The sequence below is a fragment of the Somniosus microcephalus genome, unplaced genomic scaffold (assembly GCF_052327205.1).
Source record: "Somniosus microcephalus isolate GS21.2 unplaced genomic scaffold, FLI_Smic_1.0 unresolved_chr1, whole genome shotgun sequence".
Lineage (NCBI taxonomy): Eukaryota > Metazoa > Chordata > Chondrichthyes > Squaliformes > Somniosidae > Somniosus > Somniosus microcephalus.
This window is the reverse complement of record NW_028225179.1, coordinates 56484479-56501430: the sequence shown is the minus strand read 5'-3', so window position 1 is coordinate 56501430 and position 16952 is coordinate 56484479. Positions and strand designations below refer to the sequence as shown.

Genomic DNA, 16952 nt, shown 5'->3' with positions numbered 1-16952 from the left:
GCCAATGCTATTGCGGTGTAATATTTCTACCAGAGCAGAAGGTTCAATTGGTGTTTCCGGAAGCTTTCTCCTTATTAGCTGTTCCACGTGGGCACTTAGTTTCCTCAGGCCCACCGTGTTGCAATAACGGATGAGAGTTTTAAAGGAGCCCTTCAATGCTACTTATTGACAGGACGAAAGTGGGGCCAGTTTTAACTGTTAAACCAACAAATAATAATGTGCAGGAAATAGATTCGATTTCAACGCAGTGACTGAGGCATTGGCACATCGAGAAGATGTGTAAACTCACGGGTTATCTGTACGAACATACGAATTAGGAGCAGGATAAGGCCACTCGGCCCATCGCGCCTGCTCCACCATTCAATAAGATCATGGCTGATCATCGACTGTAACTCCACTTTCCCGTGTGATCTCCATATCCCATGATTCCCCTAGAGTCCAAAAAACGATCTGTTTCAGCCTTGAATATACTCAAAGACTCAGCATTCACATCCCTCTGGGGCAGAGAATTCCAAACATTCACAACCCTTTGACTGAAGAAATTCTTAAGGAGGCTCGGAGTTGTTTGCCTGAGGTTGTCCCACGGATGTGAGAGGATGGATTTACCTTTCTTAACTGACGAATGACGGAGAGTTTGATACATGTTTTAAAAATTGTATATTTTGTAGTGCGTTTCATGAAAATTCTATAAATTAAAAGTTCTTTCGAAATGCTTCAGTATGAGTTTAAACGTTGCACAAACTGCGAATCGAACTCTGGGTTCCCGCATTACAGGCGAGAATTCTACCCCTGAACCACCACTGCGCAACATACCCGGTGGTTCACTTCTCTTGTCGCATTCTTGATTCTGTTAATGAAAGAATAAAAGACAGAGCAAAATACTGCAGCGTCTGCAAATGAAATTATTCAGAAAATGGTGTAAATGCTCCGCAGGTCAGGGATCATCTGTGGAGAGGGAAACATAGGGTTAATGTGTCAGGTCGATGAGCGCCCCTCAGATCTAAGGTTTTGCACCAATCATTGAAAAAATTGCAGGTAATTTATTAAAATTGATATTTCCAAGCTATGGTCAGTGCGATTTTCCAGAGACAGGGCTATTTTGTTGCTTAATTTCACAAATTATAAAACAAAGTTTGGAGTCCAAGCCAGAAACTCCTGTTTACTGAACAGTCACTTTAACCAACTGAGCCATGGAATTTTAAGAGAAAGGTAACTTTTCAGGTCGCCGAAGGGTCATCGATCTGAAACGTTAACTCCGTTTCACTCTCCACAGATGCTGCCTGACCTGCTGAGTATTTCCAGCATTTTCTGTTTTTATTTCACAGTTCCAGCATCCGCAGTATTTTGCTTTTGTTCCAAAGCATTTTCCCTGGGTAACAGGTATTGCAGGTTTCTCTGGTTGTGTTTATCTTTCATTCTCCATCTATGAGTTGTTTCTGAATCCGTGAGTTTGTGCTGCTTTGTGGGTGAGCGGCAGACTTGTAGATATGTCCTGCCAGCGGTCCCAGATAACAGGAGGAGGAGGCTCCAAAAATATCCCCATCCTCAATGATGGTGGAGCCCAGCACGTGAGTGCAAAAGACAAGACTGAAGCATTTGCAACTATCTTCAGCCAGAAGTGCCGAGTGGACGATCCATCTCGGCCTCCTCCTGAGGTCCCCAGCATCACAGATGCCGTTCTTCAGCCCATTCAATTCACTCCACGTGATGTCAAGAAACGGCTGAAGACACTGGATACTGCAAAGGCTCTGGGCCCTGACAACATTCCGGCAATAGTACTGAAGACTTGTGCTCCAGAACTAGCTGCGCCCCTAGCCAAGCTGTTCCAGTACAGCTACGACACTGGCATGTACCCGGCAATGTGGAAAATTGCCCAGGTATGTCCTGTCTACAAAAAGCAGGACAAATCCGACCCGGCCGATTACCGTCCCATCAGTCTACTCTCAATCATCAGCAAAGTGATGGAAGGTGTCGTCGACAGTGCTATCAAGCGGCACTTACTCAGCAATAACCTGCTAACTGATGCCCAGTTTGTGTTCCGCCAGGGCCACTCAGCTCCTGACCTCATTACAGCCTTGGTCCAAACATGGAGAAAAGAGCTGAACACCAGAGGTGAGGTGAGAGTGACTGCCCTTGACATCAAGGCAGCATTTGATCGAATGTGGCATCAAGGAGCCCTAGCAAAACTGAAGTCAATGGGAATCAAGGGGAAAACTCTTCATTGGTTGGAATCATACCTAGCACAAAGGAAGTTGGCTGTGGTTGTTGGAGGTCATTCATCTCAATCACATGACATCACTGCAGGAGTTCCTCAGGGCAGTGTCCTAGGCCCAACCATCTTCAGCTGTTTCATCAATGACCTTCCCTCCATGATAAGGTCAGAAGTGGGATGTTCACTGATGATTGCACACTGTTCAGCACCATTCGAGACTCGTCAGATACTGACGCAGTCCGTGTCCATATGCAGCAAGACCTGGACAACATTCAGACTTGGGCTGAAAAGTGGCAAGTAACATTCGCACCACACAAGTGCCAGGCAATGACCATCTCCAACAAGCGAGACTCTAACCATCTCTCCTTGACATTCAATGGCATTACCATCGCTGAATCCCCCACTATCAACATCCTGTGGGTTACCATTGATCAGAAACTGAACTGGACCAGCCATATAAATACTGTGGCTACAAGAGCAGGTCAGAGGCTGGGAATTCTGCAGCGAGTGCCTCACCTCATGACTCCCCAAAGCCTTTCCACCATCTACAAGGCACAAGTCAGGAGTGTGATGGAATACTCACCACTTGCCTGGATGAGTGCAGCTCCAACAACACTCAAGAAGCTCGACATCATTCAGGATAAAGCAGCCCGCTTGATTGGCACTCCATCCACCACCTTCAACATTCACTCCCTCCACCACCGGCGCACTGTGGCTGCAGTGTGTACCATCTACAAGATGCACTGCAGCAACTCGCCAAAGCTCCTTCAAAAGCACCTTCCAAACCCGCGACCTCTACCACTTAGAAGGACAAGGGCAGCAGACGCATGGGAACATCACCACCTACAAGTTCCCCTCCAAGCCACACACCATCCTGACTTGGACCTGAATCGCCGTTCCTTCACTGTCGCTGGGCCAAAATCCTGGAACTCCCTTCCTAACAGCATTGTGGGTGTACCTACACCATATGGACTGCAGCGGTTCAAGAAGGTGGCTCACCACCATCTTCTCAAGAGCAATTAGGGATGGGCACTAAATGCAGGCCTAGCCAGCGACGCCCCCATCCCATCAATGAATTAAAATAGATTGACAATGTGGAAAATGTGGAGCAAGCTTCTGTAAACAAGCGGATTTATATATTTACCTCACAGTTTCCGCACATCTGGGACTGAATTCCCGCTTTTAACAATAAAATCGCAGAATTTTTGACAGTTATTATTTTAAATCTTCTGCAATGTCGTCAAACTGAGGGAATTAGGGATTTTTGTCGAAAGAGCGGGGGCTCATCCGGGATTTCGGTCCTCGCCTCTCGCATTTAAATCAGTGGATTTTTCTCTGCGGGAGTCATACCGCTAGACGCCATCTTTCAATGTCTCCGCCTCTGTGTCTTGTCTCTCTGTGTTTTCCACTGCTGGACGTCTCAGGCAGGAAAGGGTAAAGAAAGAAATAATGACTGAGACGGCAGGGGACGTATTTAAAAAGTCAAAATCGAACTTTCAGACCGCACCCGGTGAAGTGAGGATGATATTGTTGACTTGAAATATTTCGTGCATCACTTGATGTTGTTGTACATTTTATAGGAACGCGAGATTGGAAGGAAAGAAGCGGTCTGAAAGAAATCTTACGGCTTCGTTGCCAGCTGCTCGTTGGTCTCGGAGTTTGAATCTCGCTCGGGGGGTTTCATTGGTTGATATGGGAGAGGTTCCCAGGTTCAAATGATGTCTTTTTACAGTTGCAGAATGTGCGCAGATTGAAGCTGAAATGTTAATTGTTCGCAATTCAACCGTCCTCATTGGCGATTCTCAGTCCTTGAAGGGCAGCAATGTGGTTTTGCTTCAAAAGTTCATCACCGAAACCTGACTGAACAGCGACTCTGACGGGAGTCGAACCCTCAACCTTTTAACAACCTTTCACAACCATTACCATATACCATTATCGGGTGGTATTTTAAGATACCACGTCATCAATTATAATTGTGTGACACATGAAGGCTTTCAAACCCCCGCCAGCTCCCGCGGGTTGTGAGACAGCCTTGAGAAGCAGCATTCCCTATCAGCGCCCATATCCCACTTGCTTCTGCTACTTGCTGCCAGCAATCTGCAACAAAACCATTTGCAGAGACAAAGCGCTAAGGATCATCAGGGAAAGTGGTATGAACTCTAAATCCAAATTAGCGGGACATGATCAGAGGGACAGTTAATGTTCTGGGGTGAGAACTTCGGTCAGAGCTGCAAACAAATAGGTGTAAGAGAGAGAGATAATCTATTTCCTCAGTTGGGAGGGTCCAGCACAATGGGGCATAACCGTAAAATTAGAGCTACCCCGTTCAGGAATGATGCAAGGAAGCGTTTCTTCACACAGACGGTAGTAGGAATCTTGAACTCTCTTCCCGAAACAACTGTTCAGGCTGGGGAGCAATTGACAATTTCAAAATGAGATCGATAGGTTTGTGTTCGGTGAGGATGTGAAGGTTTATGGAATCATCGCTGCTAGATGGATTTCAGATACAGATCTGCCATGATCCAATTGAATAGCGGAGCAGGCTCGAGGGCCTGAATGGCCGCCTCCTCTTTGAATGTTTCTGTGACAGTAACAGGACAGAAACATCAACAGCTGCAAACATACATCGCATTTTATTCATATTTAACAGCAAAAATATCCGTGCCGTGCACAACTATGCTGTGGTCAGAAAAAATACGCGAAGCCGACGTGTGGCGCTGTGATCACATCATGGTTAGTGCCCTGCATTGTGGCCGCAGTAACTTCGGTTCAAACTTAAATCACGTCACAGCTCGCTTTGCATCTTCTGTCCTCTGCAGCACCTGCTAATGGAACAGACTGAAAAATCAATCTTTACGACATGAAAAATGATGTTTTGTTGGCGGTGAAAACCTATTCACTCCTTTTAAACCCGCGCTCTCACAAGCCTGAGCTTGATGCTCCATAATTCAAACCCGATTCTTCTCCCAGCTTTTTCTTCTTCAACAATCAGTAGCTATTCTTTACTTGCCTCCTTACATTTCATTGTCACTTGCCTGCGGTATTACCTTAATCTAACATTCACTTTCATGTGCTTACGGTTCATGCGGTTCATGGGGGCACATGTCCCATTCGCAGCAATGTACAATCAGTCGATACATTTAGATCTGTGTGACCACTTGACAGATAAGCGCTGCGAAAGCAGGACTGGTCTTTAGAAGGACAGCGGCCGGATTGTTAAAGAAATTCCCTTGGAGAATCTTGTGATATCTTGTTAACTGGATTTTGTTTTGATGCTGGCTGGCGCTTTTCCCAAAACTTTTGCAGTGCGTGAGCGACAGGCAGCGCTACTTAGCTGCCAACGAGGGATGAAATGTGAGCTATTGGCCCGCTGTTATGTTGCAGTTAGATCAGAAGTGTTCCGTCTTAATCTTAACAATTCTTTTTAAGTGTGTGATTGAACTAAATAGAGGATAAATGGAAAGAGCGCTAGTGGGTGAATGCAGCGATTACAGGAGGTTGGCCATAATTGAAATGTTTTTGAATGCCCATGGCGCGGGACCCTGTGTTCTTTATTAAGAGCGGGAGCAGTGATAAAGATTAACAGAAATAAAATGTACAGTCTTGTTGCGAATCAGAAAACTGCACTGGTCTGTGATCGGTAAATGTTTGAAATTAAATTAATTTCCAAAGGATAACGTTAACCCTTTCTTCCAGCTCCCTCATCATTTGCTTTTTCCGTTAACCTTTCAAGCGGTGTAAGAACATAAGAAGATAAGAAATAGGAACAGGAGTAGGCCATTCGGCCCTTCGAGCCTGCTCTGCCATTTATTGAGATCATGGCTGATTTCTGCCTCAGCTCCATTCACCGGCGCTATCAGCATATCCCTTGATGCCCTTGCTAGTCAGAAAACTATCGACTTTTGCTTTGAATATACCAAATGACAGAATCTCCACAGGCCTCTGGGATAGAGAATTCGAAAAATTCACCACCCTCTGTGTGAAGAAATGTCTTCTCATCTCATTCCTAAATGGCCTACCCTTTATCCTGAGACTGTGGCCCCTGGTTCTAGACTCCCCAGCCTTGGAAAACATTCTCCCAGCATCCACCCTATAATAATATTGCATGCTTCAATGAGATCCCCTCTCATTTTTCTGAATTCAAGAGAATATAGGCCTAGTTTACTCAATCCCTTCTCATAGGATTGTCCTGCCATCTGAGGAATCAATCTCGTTAACCTTCGATGCAGCCCCTCTATGGCAAGTATATCCTTCCATAGGAAAGGATATCAAAATTGTACACATTACTCCAGGTGTGGCCTCGCCAATGCCCTATATATTTGGAGTAACACTTCTTCACTCCTGTACCCAAATCTTCTTGTAATGAAGGCCCGCATACCAATTGCCTTCCTAATGACTTGCTGCACCTGCACATTCACTTTAAGTGACTGATATACAAGGACACCCAGGTCCCTTTGATCATCTGCATTCCGCAAGTGTTCACCATTTAGGAAGTACTCTGCCTTTCTGTTTTTTCTAACAAAGTGGATACCCTCACATTTATCCACATTAACTTCCATCTGCCATGTTCTAGCCTACTCACTGAGCCTGTCGAGAGCCCCTTGAAGCCTCCACACTTCCTTTTCACAACCGACCCTGCCACCTAGCTTTGTATCACCAGCAAATTTGGAAATGTTACATTTAAACCCCTCATCCAAATCATTGATATAGATTGTGAATAGGTGGGGCCCAAGCACCGATCCTTGTGGTACCCGACTGTCCAATGCCTGCCATCCTCAAAAAGACCCGTTTATCCCTGCTCTTTGTTTTATGTCTGTTAACCAGTGTAGATTGGAGTTCGCACTCAGATTTTCCCATCAAAGTGAAAATGAAACACGAGGAGGCGAGGATTGCCCCGAACATCAGATTTCGATTGCTGCAGGAGTTGTTCTGTTCCTCTAATATTTCCTTCACCTTGAAAAAGCCTGTTATAACTCACAGGCATTAATGGGTGGTTTTATTAAATTTTGGAGAGTTTCCATCAAATTGATTTGAATAAATCTGCAAAAAGACGAGGCTAGAACTGGAACTGATAAGATGTTGATCACACAGTTAAAATTAAAGTCAGCCTCATTGTCCAATGAGGCAGGAAACCACGAACAAGGAGGAAGGGAATGAAGCAAGGAGGGAAGGAAGGGAGGAAGGAGGAAGGCGCTCTCGATTCCATCTTCTTTCCATTAGAGCTGGGTGAAATATTAGGTTGAGAAATTGGGAGAATTTTACCAAAGGGAGAGAAAATATCGTCTAACTTGGGGACTGTAACATTTTCAGTCTACGTATCTTCCAACCGGATTAACAGTCCTGAGACTTTAACCTCTCACCAACTTCGAACTAACATCATTATCCAAAAGGACTCATCCAAAAATCCCTTTTATTTCAGTATTTCTGTTTCCAAACGGTAGAAACAACGTTTAATAAAGGCCCTTTACAGCACGCATGTCCTGCCCGTCCTCCCAGATTGAAAATGTGGAAAATGTGGAGCAGGCTTCTGGAAACAAATGGATTTAATTATTTACCTCACAGTTTCGGTACTTCTGGGACTGAATTCCTGCTTTAAATAATAAAATTGTCGTTTTCTTGCGATGTACTGAACACACGCTGATTTTCAGGCAGTTATTATTTGAAGACTTGTTGAATGTCTCCTGGCCGAGGAAAGTGATGCGATTAAAATATTGGGGCGCGTCCGGGATTTGAACCTGATACCGCTTGCATTTTAATTGATGTGAAGTCCCAAAACGTGGAACACACCTCTAAAGCAGAGAGCCGCTAATCCTGCACAGAATGCTTAATCTCAGCAATGATAATTTCACATACATAATGCAGATATTGTAGATCAGAGACAGCGTTAAGGGAAATTAGAGAAGCGTGCAATAAGGACACAGTAGTCATCATGGGTGACTTTAATCTACATATAGATTGGGCTATCCAAATTAGTAACAATACTGTGGAGGAGGAATTCCTGGAGTGTTTACGGGATGGTTTCCTGGACCAATATGTCGAGGAACCAACCAGAGATTAGGCCATCTTAGACTGGGTATTATGTAACGAGAAAGGATTAATTAGAAATCTTGTTGTACGAGGCCCCTTGGGTCGGAGCGATCATAATATGATAGTCTGAGGTGCGAGTTGGGTAGGATTGATTGGGGAATGTCACGCAAATGTTGACGGTGGATATGCAATGGAAAACATTCATAGATGAACTACAGAATTTGTTCATCCCAGTTTGGCATTAAAATATAACAGAATGGTGACTCAACCGGGGCTAACAAGGGAAGTTAGGGATAGCATAAGATCCAAGGAGAGGACATATAAATTGGCCAGAAAAAGCAGTAAACCTGAGGATTGGGAGCAATTTAGGATTCAACAAAGGGGGACAAAGGGATTTATTAAGAAGGGGAAAATAGAATATGAGAGTAAGCTTTCAGGGAACATAAAAACTGACTGTAGAAGCTTTTATAGATATGTGAAGAGAAAAAGATTGGTGAAGTCAAGCATAGGTTCCTTGCAGTCAGAATCAGCGGAATTTATAATGGGGAACAAAGAAATGGCAAACCAATTAAATACATATTTTGTTTCTGTCTTCACAAAGGAGGACACAATAACATCCCAGAGATGTCGGGGAACAGAGGGTCTGACGAATGGGAGGAACTGAAAGAAAGCAGTGTTTGTAGGGAAATGGTGTTAGGGAAATTGATGGGATTGAAGGCCGATAAATCCCCAGGGCCTGATCATCTACATCCCAGGGTAATTAAGGAAGTGGCCCCAGAAAAAGGAGAGGCATTGCTGGTCATCTTCTAACATTTGATGGAATTTGGAACAGTACCCATGGATTGGAGGGTAGCTAATGTTACCCCACTATTCAAAAAGGGTGGTAGAGAGAAAACGGGGAATTATAGACCGGTAAGCCTGAAATCGGTAATGGGGAAAATGCTAGATTCCATTATGAAAGATGTAATAGCAGAGCACTTGGAAAACACTGGCAGGATCGGACGAAGTCAACATGGATTTACAAAAGGTAAATCGTGCTTGACTAATTTACTGGAATTTTTTGAGGATGTAACTGGTAAAGTAGATCAGGGAAATCCAGTGGATGTGGTGTATTTTGGACTTTCAGAAGGCTTTCGATAAGGTCCCGCATAAGAGATTAGCGTGTAAAGTTAAGGCACATGGGATTGGGGGCAAGGTATTGACTTGGATAGAGAACTGGTTCGCAGACAGAAAGCAAAGAGTTGGAATAAACGGGTCTTTTTCCGAGTGGCAGGCAGTGTCTAGTGGGGTACCGAAGGGATCAGTTCTTGGACCCCTGCTATTCAAAATATATATTACTGATCTAGACAAGGGAATTTGATGTAATATCTCCAAATTTGCAGATGACACAAAGCTGGGTGTGCGTGTGTGCTGTGAGGAGGATGCCGAGAACCTCCTGGATGATTTGGACAGGTTGGGTGATTGGGCAGAAGCATGGCAGATGCAATATAAAGTGGATAAATGCGAGGTTATCCACTTTGGTGGCAAAAACAGGAAGGCAGATTATTATCTGAATGGCAATAGATTGGGAGAACGGGAAGTGCAACGAGACCTGTGTGTCCTCGTGCACCAGTCGCTGAAGGTAAGCATGCAGGTGCAGCAGGCAGTTAAGAAGGCAAATTGTATGTTGACCTTCATAGCGAGAGGGTTTGAGTACAGGAACAAAGATTTCTTGCTGCAGTTGTACAGGGACTTGGTCAGACCACATCTTGAGTATTGTGTGCAGTTTTTGTCGCCTTGTCTGAGGAAGGATGTTCTTGCCATGGAAGGAGTTCAGCGAAGATTCACCAGGCTGATACCGGGGATGGCAGGAATGACGTATGAGGAGAGATTGAGTCGATTAGGCTTATACTCGCTGGAGTTTAGAAGAATGAGAGGGGATCTCATTGAAACTTATAAAATTCTGACAGGACTGGAGAGACTAGATGCAGGAAGGATGTTCCCGATGGTCGGGATGTCCAGAACCAAGGGTCACAGTCTAAGGATAAGGGGTAAGCCATTTAGGACAGAAATGAGGAGGAATTTCTTCACCCAGAGATTGGTGAACCTGTGGAATTCTCTACCACAGAAGGCAGTAGAGGCCAATTCAATAAATATATTCAAGAAGGAGTTGGATATATTTCTTAAGGCAAAAAGCATCAAGGGGTATGAGCAGAAAGCAGGGACTGGGTACTGAATTTGGATGATCAGCCATGATCGCATTGAATGGCGGAGCAGGCTCGAGGGGCGGAATGGCCTACGCCTGCTCCTATCTTCTATGTTTCTATGTTAAATCTCAAATATTGCTCAAATGCTTCAAAATGTGAATATGACATTAAATGTTTATAAATACAGTGGGGGATTTAAATCAGATTCGATGCCAATGGATTCCAAGGTGATCTTCCCTGTACGATAACAACTTCTCTTTTGACTCCACTCATTTCCTCCAAATCAAAGGTGTTGCTTTGGGTACCCGCATGGGTCCTAGCTATGCCTGCCTTTTCGTGAATAATGTGGAACACTCTTTGTTCCAGTCTTACTCGGGTCCTCTCCCTCACCTCTTTTGCCGGTACATTGATGACTGTATTGGTGCTGTTTCTTGCTCTCGCCCTGAACTAGACATTGTCATTCACTTTGCCTCCAATTTCCACCCTTCCCTCACCTTCACATGGTCCATCTCCGAATCTTCCCTTCCCTTCCTCGACCTCTCGGTCTCCATCTCTGGGGATAGTTTATTGACCAAAATTCACTACAAGCCCACTGACTCCCACAGCTACCTGGACTACACTTCCTCCTCACCCCGCCTCCTGTAAGGACTCTATTCCATTCTTCCAGTTTCTCCATCTCCACCGCATCTGCTCCGATGATGCCGCCTTCCACACCAGTACTTTTGACATGTCTTCCTTTTTCCGCAACCGAGGAATCCCCTCTACCGTGGTTGACACGGCCCTCGACCGTGTCCATTCTATCTCCTGCACTTCTGCCCTCACCCCTGCCCTTCACTCCCGGAACCATGATACGGTTCCCCTTGTCCTCACCTTTCACCCCACCAGCCTCCACATTCAACGGATCATCCTCCACCATTTTTGCCACCTCCAACGTGATCCCACCACCAAACACATCTTCCTCTCACCTCCCCTTTCAGCATTCCTAGGGACCACTCCCTCCGTGCTACCCTAGCCCACTCCTCCACGACTGCCAACAACCCTTCCCCTTCACCCGGCACCTTCCCGTTCAAGTGCAGGAGATGCAATACCTGCCCTTATACCTCCCTCCTTCCCACTGTCCAGGGCCCCAAACACCCCTTCCAGGTGAAACAGAGATTTCCTTGTACTTCTTGCAATCTAGTATACTGTATTCGCTGCTCATGATATGGCCTCCTCTACATTGGGGAGACCAGATGCAGATTGGGTGACTGCTGTGCAGAACACCTCTATTCAATCCATAAGGATGACCCCGAACTTCCGGTCGCCTGTCATTGTAATTCACCGCTCCATTCCCGCTCAGACCTCACCGTCCTTGGCATCTTGCATTGTTCCACGGAAGCTCAGCGTAAGATCGAGGAACAGCAGCTCATCTTCCGATTAGGCACTTTACAGCCTTCCAGACTCAACATAGATTTCAAAAGTTTCAGATTATAACCTCGGCCCAAATTACATTTTTACTTATATTTGTTATCCACACCTTTATTTTTGCCCTCCCCCCTTTTTTTCTCTCCCACATGCCAGTTGTCTCCCATTCTGCCAGCGCATTTCACACCTAATCTAGAGCCATCTTTTTTCTCCTCTACTCCTATCATCATCTCGTCTGGTTTTGAATATCTCCTAATGTCTCTTCACTTCTCTTTTGTTCTCTCCCAGCCTGGCATTTTAATCTTTCATTTCCTGTGCTTTCTCAGTCTTGGCAAAGTGTTTCGACCTGAAACGTTGACTGTAATTCTCTCTCCACGGATGTTGCCTGGCCTGCTGAGTTTTTCCAGCATTTTCTGTTGAGATCTTCTGTGGTTGTGTTGCTTCCCTCTCCCCTTCCTCGCACACGCAGCCGGTTTTTAAACCTTGTTTTAAATCTGCTTCCCTGCTGGGCCAGTGCATTCCACAGTCTCACAACCCTTTCTACAAATATTCTTTCACTGCATGACTTCTCTGTTTCTTAGATATTCATCACCTTGAGGTGCAATTGTGGCGTTTGTGACGTCAAATTTAAAGGCGGCCAATTGCAAACACGCCGGGGTCAAATTTTCTTTTGCACAGAATTGAACCTGAATCATTCCAGATGGAATATTGTATTTGCTGCATCACAATAAACAATATCTTGTTATAAATGTCGGCTCATTAGTTCCCCAGTGTCAGAGGAAGAACTGTCTGATCCCCTCATTTATTTCATATAAGCCACAAACATAGGGTAATCATTCAGAATCACCTCACAGTTTGACACTGAGATAAACGGGAGATACAGACAGCAATGGAACACATGGCGGAATGGACAAGAGAGCTGGAGAAATAAACAACGGCCTGAGAGTCCAGAAGACAGTGACCGGTAGCTGATAGATATCAATGAGTGGAGGCAAGAAATTGTTTTGGGATTTGGCCCCGTGGCTTATCTGGTCAAAACATCTGTCTAGTTAAACAAAAGAATTCGGGGTTCGACTCCCAGCATGGGCCTCTTTTTAATGAATCTCTAGGGGTGAGCTTCTTCTCGTGTGAAAAGGCTAAAATTCTTGTAAATGTAACTGCGGCTGCACTAGTTCTCACTCTGGACGAAGGCTCCAATCTCTGCAGGGCCTGGGTCGAATCTCACCACTTCCTAATTTCTGGTGGTGCTTATTTTTAACTCTTCACCGATAATCCATCTTTTCTAAGCAGTGCCATGTGTTACTTTGTGGTGGTCAGAGCAGAGCTCCAGTACTTGATGTGTCGCGCCGTTATCGTATAGCGGTTAGTATTCTGCGCTGTGGCCGCAGCAACCGCGGTCCGAATCCGAGTCACGGCACAGATTCTTCTTCCTTCCACAATCAATAGCCCTCCTTTACTTTCCTCCTTCAATGTCATTGTAACTTTCCTGCTAACATTCACTTTCACCTACTTAAACCGCTAAATGTGCTCTGCTCCCACCGCTGTTCCTGGGGCACATCTCCCATTCGCCCCAATCTGAGTTGGGCTTGGAAACCAGTCGATACATTTAGACCCCCGGGACCTCTCGACAGACAAGCTCTGCGACAGCAGGGCCGACCTTTGGAACCAAAGCAGCCCGATTGTACAAGAACATTCCTTGGGAAATGAAGTGCACTGGGGAGGCTAACTGAAGATCTGGGATTGTTCACCTGGTAGTTGCCGCTTTTCCCTAAACAGTTGATGAGCGTGAGCGACGGGAAGCGCTATTTAGCTGCGGATGAAGGGTGAAATGTGCAATTTTGACAAACTGTTTATCAAAAAGTAAAATGGAGGCTCAGGATTTATCAAGGAGAGTAAGGGACGCGCTGGATATAATAGACAGGGGAAGGGACGCTCCGGATATACCAAACTGTTTAAGGGACGCTCCGGATTTACCAGGCAGTGTAAGGGACGCTCCGGATGTACCAGACAGTTTCAGGGACGCTCCGAATTTGCCATACATGGTAAGGGACGCTCCTGTTTTACAAGACAGGGTAAGGGACACTCGGGATATACCAGACAGGTTGAGGCACGGTCTAGATGTACCAAACAGGGTAAGGGACGCTCCGTATATATCTCACTGGGTAAGGGACGCTCCGGATGTATCAGACAAGGTAAGGGTCGCTCCGGATGCATCGGATAGGATAAGAGGCGCTCCGGGTGTACCACATTGGGAAATGTACGCTCCCGATGTACCAGACAGTGTGAGGGACGCTCCGGATGTTTCAGATAGGGTGAGGGATGCTCGCGATTTACCAGACAGGGTAAAGGACCCTCCGGATATACCAAACAGGGTAAGGGATGCTCAATAGATTCTGGAGCGGGTAAGGGACGCTCAGGGCCTATCAGACAGAATAAGGGACGCTCAAGAGTATCAGAGAGGCTGATGGATGCAGAGTTATTACTTTTTAAACCTCACATTTTCTAATATCAATAAAAGCAAAAGTTGAATCCGAATGTAACAGATGGTCTGTCGTGTCCCACGTGGGGGCAATGAGAAGGTAGAATGGGGCCGGACTGGACATTTGAAGCGCTCAGAAATACATCTATAACTGACACAGATTCCCCCACTCAATACAATAATAAATAATGCAGATACATTTGAACATATTTGTAACGAACAGAAGTGCAAATGCATTTACATCTAACACAACAGCAACTCACAAATACTTTTGTATCTAATATGGACACACACAAATATACTTACAACCATCACCAGTGATTGTTTGATAAAAAAATACTTTAATTGTTTGTCTTTAAAGCCATGATATTTGCATGACAGTTTGCATTGACCTTCCTCCTAAGCCGCTGGAGATTGATGGAGAATGATTTGGGCCCTGATCAATCATTTATTAGGCAGATTAGAACAAGTTTTGAGCGCAAGTCCAATATTAGAAGTTGACGTTAAAAAGAGGCTCACCTTTCGTAAATTTCAATCTACAATCCACAAAGCGAGATTCATAACCCTAGATTAAAGAGTCACTCTGTCTAATATACAGGCCCAATGAACTGGTTATCAAACGTTTAATCAAATGGATTTGCCAGGTATTGTCCATTGCATTTTGACTGAGACGTGTGCCCGCAGTTCCATTCCCGTTCCAAGCCCTCTTTTTACTGTCGATGACTTGCCTGGAATGTGCTTGGAGAAGTGTTAGAATCGCAGTACAGCCCTTCCCACTGTCGCTTCCTCTAAATCTCTGCCCAGGATTTTCACCAGTGCAAGGTTCATCAACCTGAGCTACTGTTTAATTTGTTCTCTTCATTAACTGCGCTGATCCTTTATCTTGTCCCACTACACGGCCTCTCCAAATTTGTCGATTGCACCTCGAGGGCACTTTTCATACGTAAGCCTGCAACATCTGCCAGAGAGAGATTCAATTTCAGCGGTTCGAAAACAATGAGTCGATCGATATCAAACTCGACATCCTCACCTACACGCTATAGATGCAAATCTCTGCGCTCCTCTGCTTCAGTGATTTCTTGTTTCGCAGCGATGGGCAGTTTACGCTCTCTGAGGCTGCAGTCGCTGCTTTCCACCGGCAGCGGGCGCTTGGTGAGAGCGGGACCGGTCAGACGGCCTGAACTTCACTGCTGTCGTGACCACACTCACTCCGGGAGCTGGGGACCAGCACACCAGCTCATGGGTTTGTTGCCGCGTCTGAAATGCGGCTCCGAACTGTTGCTATTAACAGAGGCAGCGCTGCAGGATTCTGCAATGAACTCTCACACAGTCGGTATCTCTGTAGAGTTTGAGTGTGTACAGAACTGTATAGATAAAAGAAGAATACCGCGTGGCTGTTAATGTATTTTATTAATCTCTACCTGCAAAACATGATTGAACCGGGGATCTGTTGCACTTTAGACGGAAGTGATAACCGCTACACTTCGGAAACTGCTGCTCATTAAATAATTAGAGAAACAGCTCAGAGCAGCAATTGTCATCTACAAATACTCTTACCCTGCAATACGGATTCCATTCCACGTCGAGGAGTTAACTTTAAAAAAACTGTTTATTCTGTTACATACATCTCATTAGACTGTGTGAGAAATTTGCTGTAATCGTCATTAATCAACCAGTAACTCACATGGTTAACGAATCATGGGCAAAACTTTAAAACGTTTCTTTGTTTTGCATGTGATGAATTTTCATCGGTTCTCATTTTGCAGACTGTATTTTAGGAGTTGGGTAAAAATGTTCAGTACTTATGACACCAGGATCTGGTGCAGCCTTTGGTAAGTTCACCAGCTCGCGAACACATGAGAGTAACTCCTGCTTCACTCTTTCATATAAACCCAGCCAATGCGCCTCAATTAAACAACATTGCATCCCCGCACGATTAGACAACCTGAAATGTGCAAGTAAATGTGCACGGATAACGAGCACCAATCAAGCGCAGCTCTAGTGGCGCAATCGGTTAGCGCGCGGTACTTATATAGCTAGTACAGACTCGGAGAAATGCCGAGGTTGTGAATTCGAGCCTCACCTAGAGCAGTCAATGCTTTTGCTGTGCGCTATTTCGACCGGAGCAGAAAGTGCAATTGTCTTATCCGCTAACTATACACTTATAAGCTGTTCCACGTGGGCTCTTATGTTCCTCAGGCCCACTGTGTTCCAATAACGGATGGAAGTTTTAAAGGAGCCCTTCAAATGTTACTTATTGACAGGAGGGAAGGTGGGGCCAGTTTTAACTGTTAAACCAGCAACTATCAGGCAAAGAATAATGTGCAGGAAATAAATTCGATTTCAAAGCAGTGACTAAGTCTTTGGCACAAGCGAGAAGATGTGTAAACTCACGAGTTATCTGTACAGGTTTCCGACATCACGTTGAACACAAACAACGATTCACCTGAACATGATGTTGCGAATTACAAGGACGGAAGTTACGTACAGACAATCGCCCAAACACCATATCCAGAATTAGGTTGTCGCCGACCCTCTTGTTATGGGGAGAATAGTGAGCAGATTCAGGAAAACTGCTCATATAAAGAAGTGGATTTAGGAAAAGATAAACATATTTCAAATTAATGAACATGACCTCTGCGAA

At 45.1% G+C, this 16952-nt stretch overlaps 1 non-coding gene across 1 annotated transcript; it reads left to right on the top strand.

The window, feature by feature from the left end:
• Positions 1 to 16303: 16303 nt before the first annotated feature.
• On the top strand, positions 16304 to 16399 carry trnai-uau (transfer RNA isoleucine (anticodon UAU)). The gene is made up of 2 exons: positions 16304 to 16341; positions 16364 to 16399. It is a non-coding gene; the product is annotated as a tRNA-Ile (tRNA).
• The last annotated feature ends 553 nt before the right edge of the window (positions 16400 to 16952 follow it).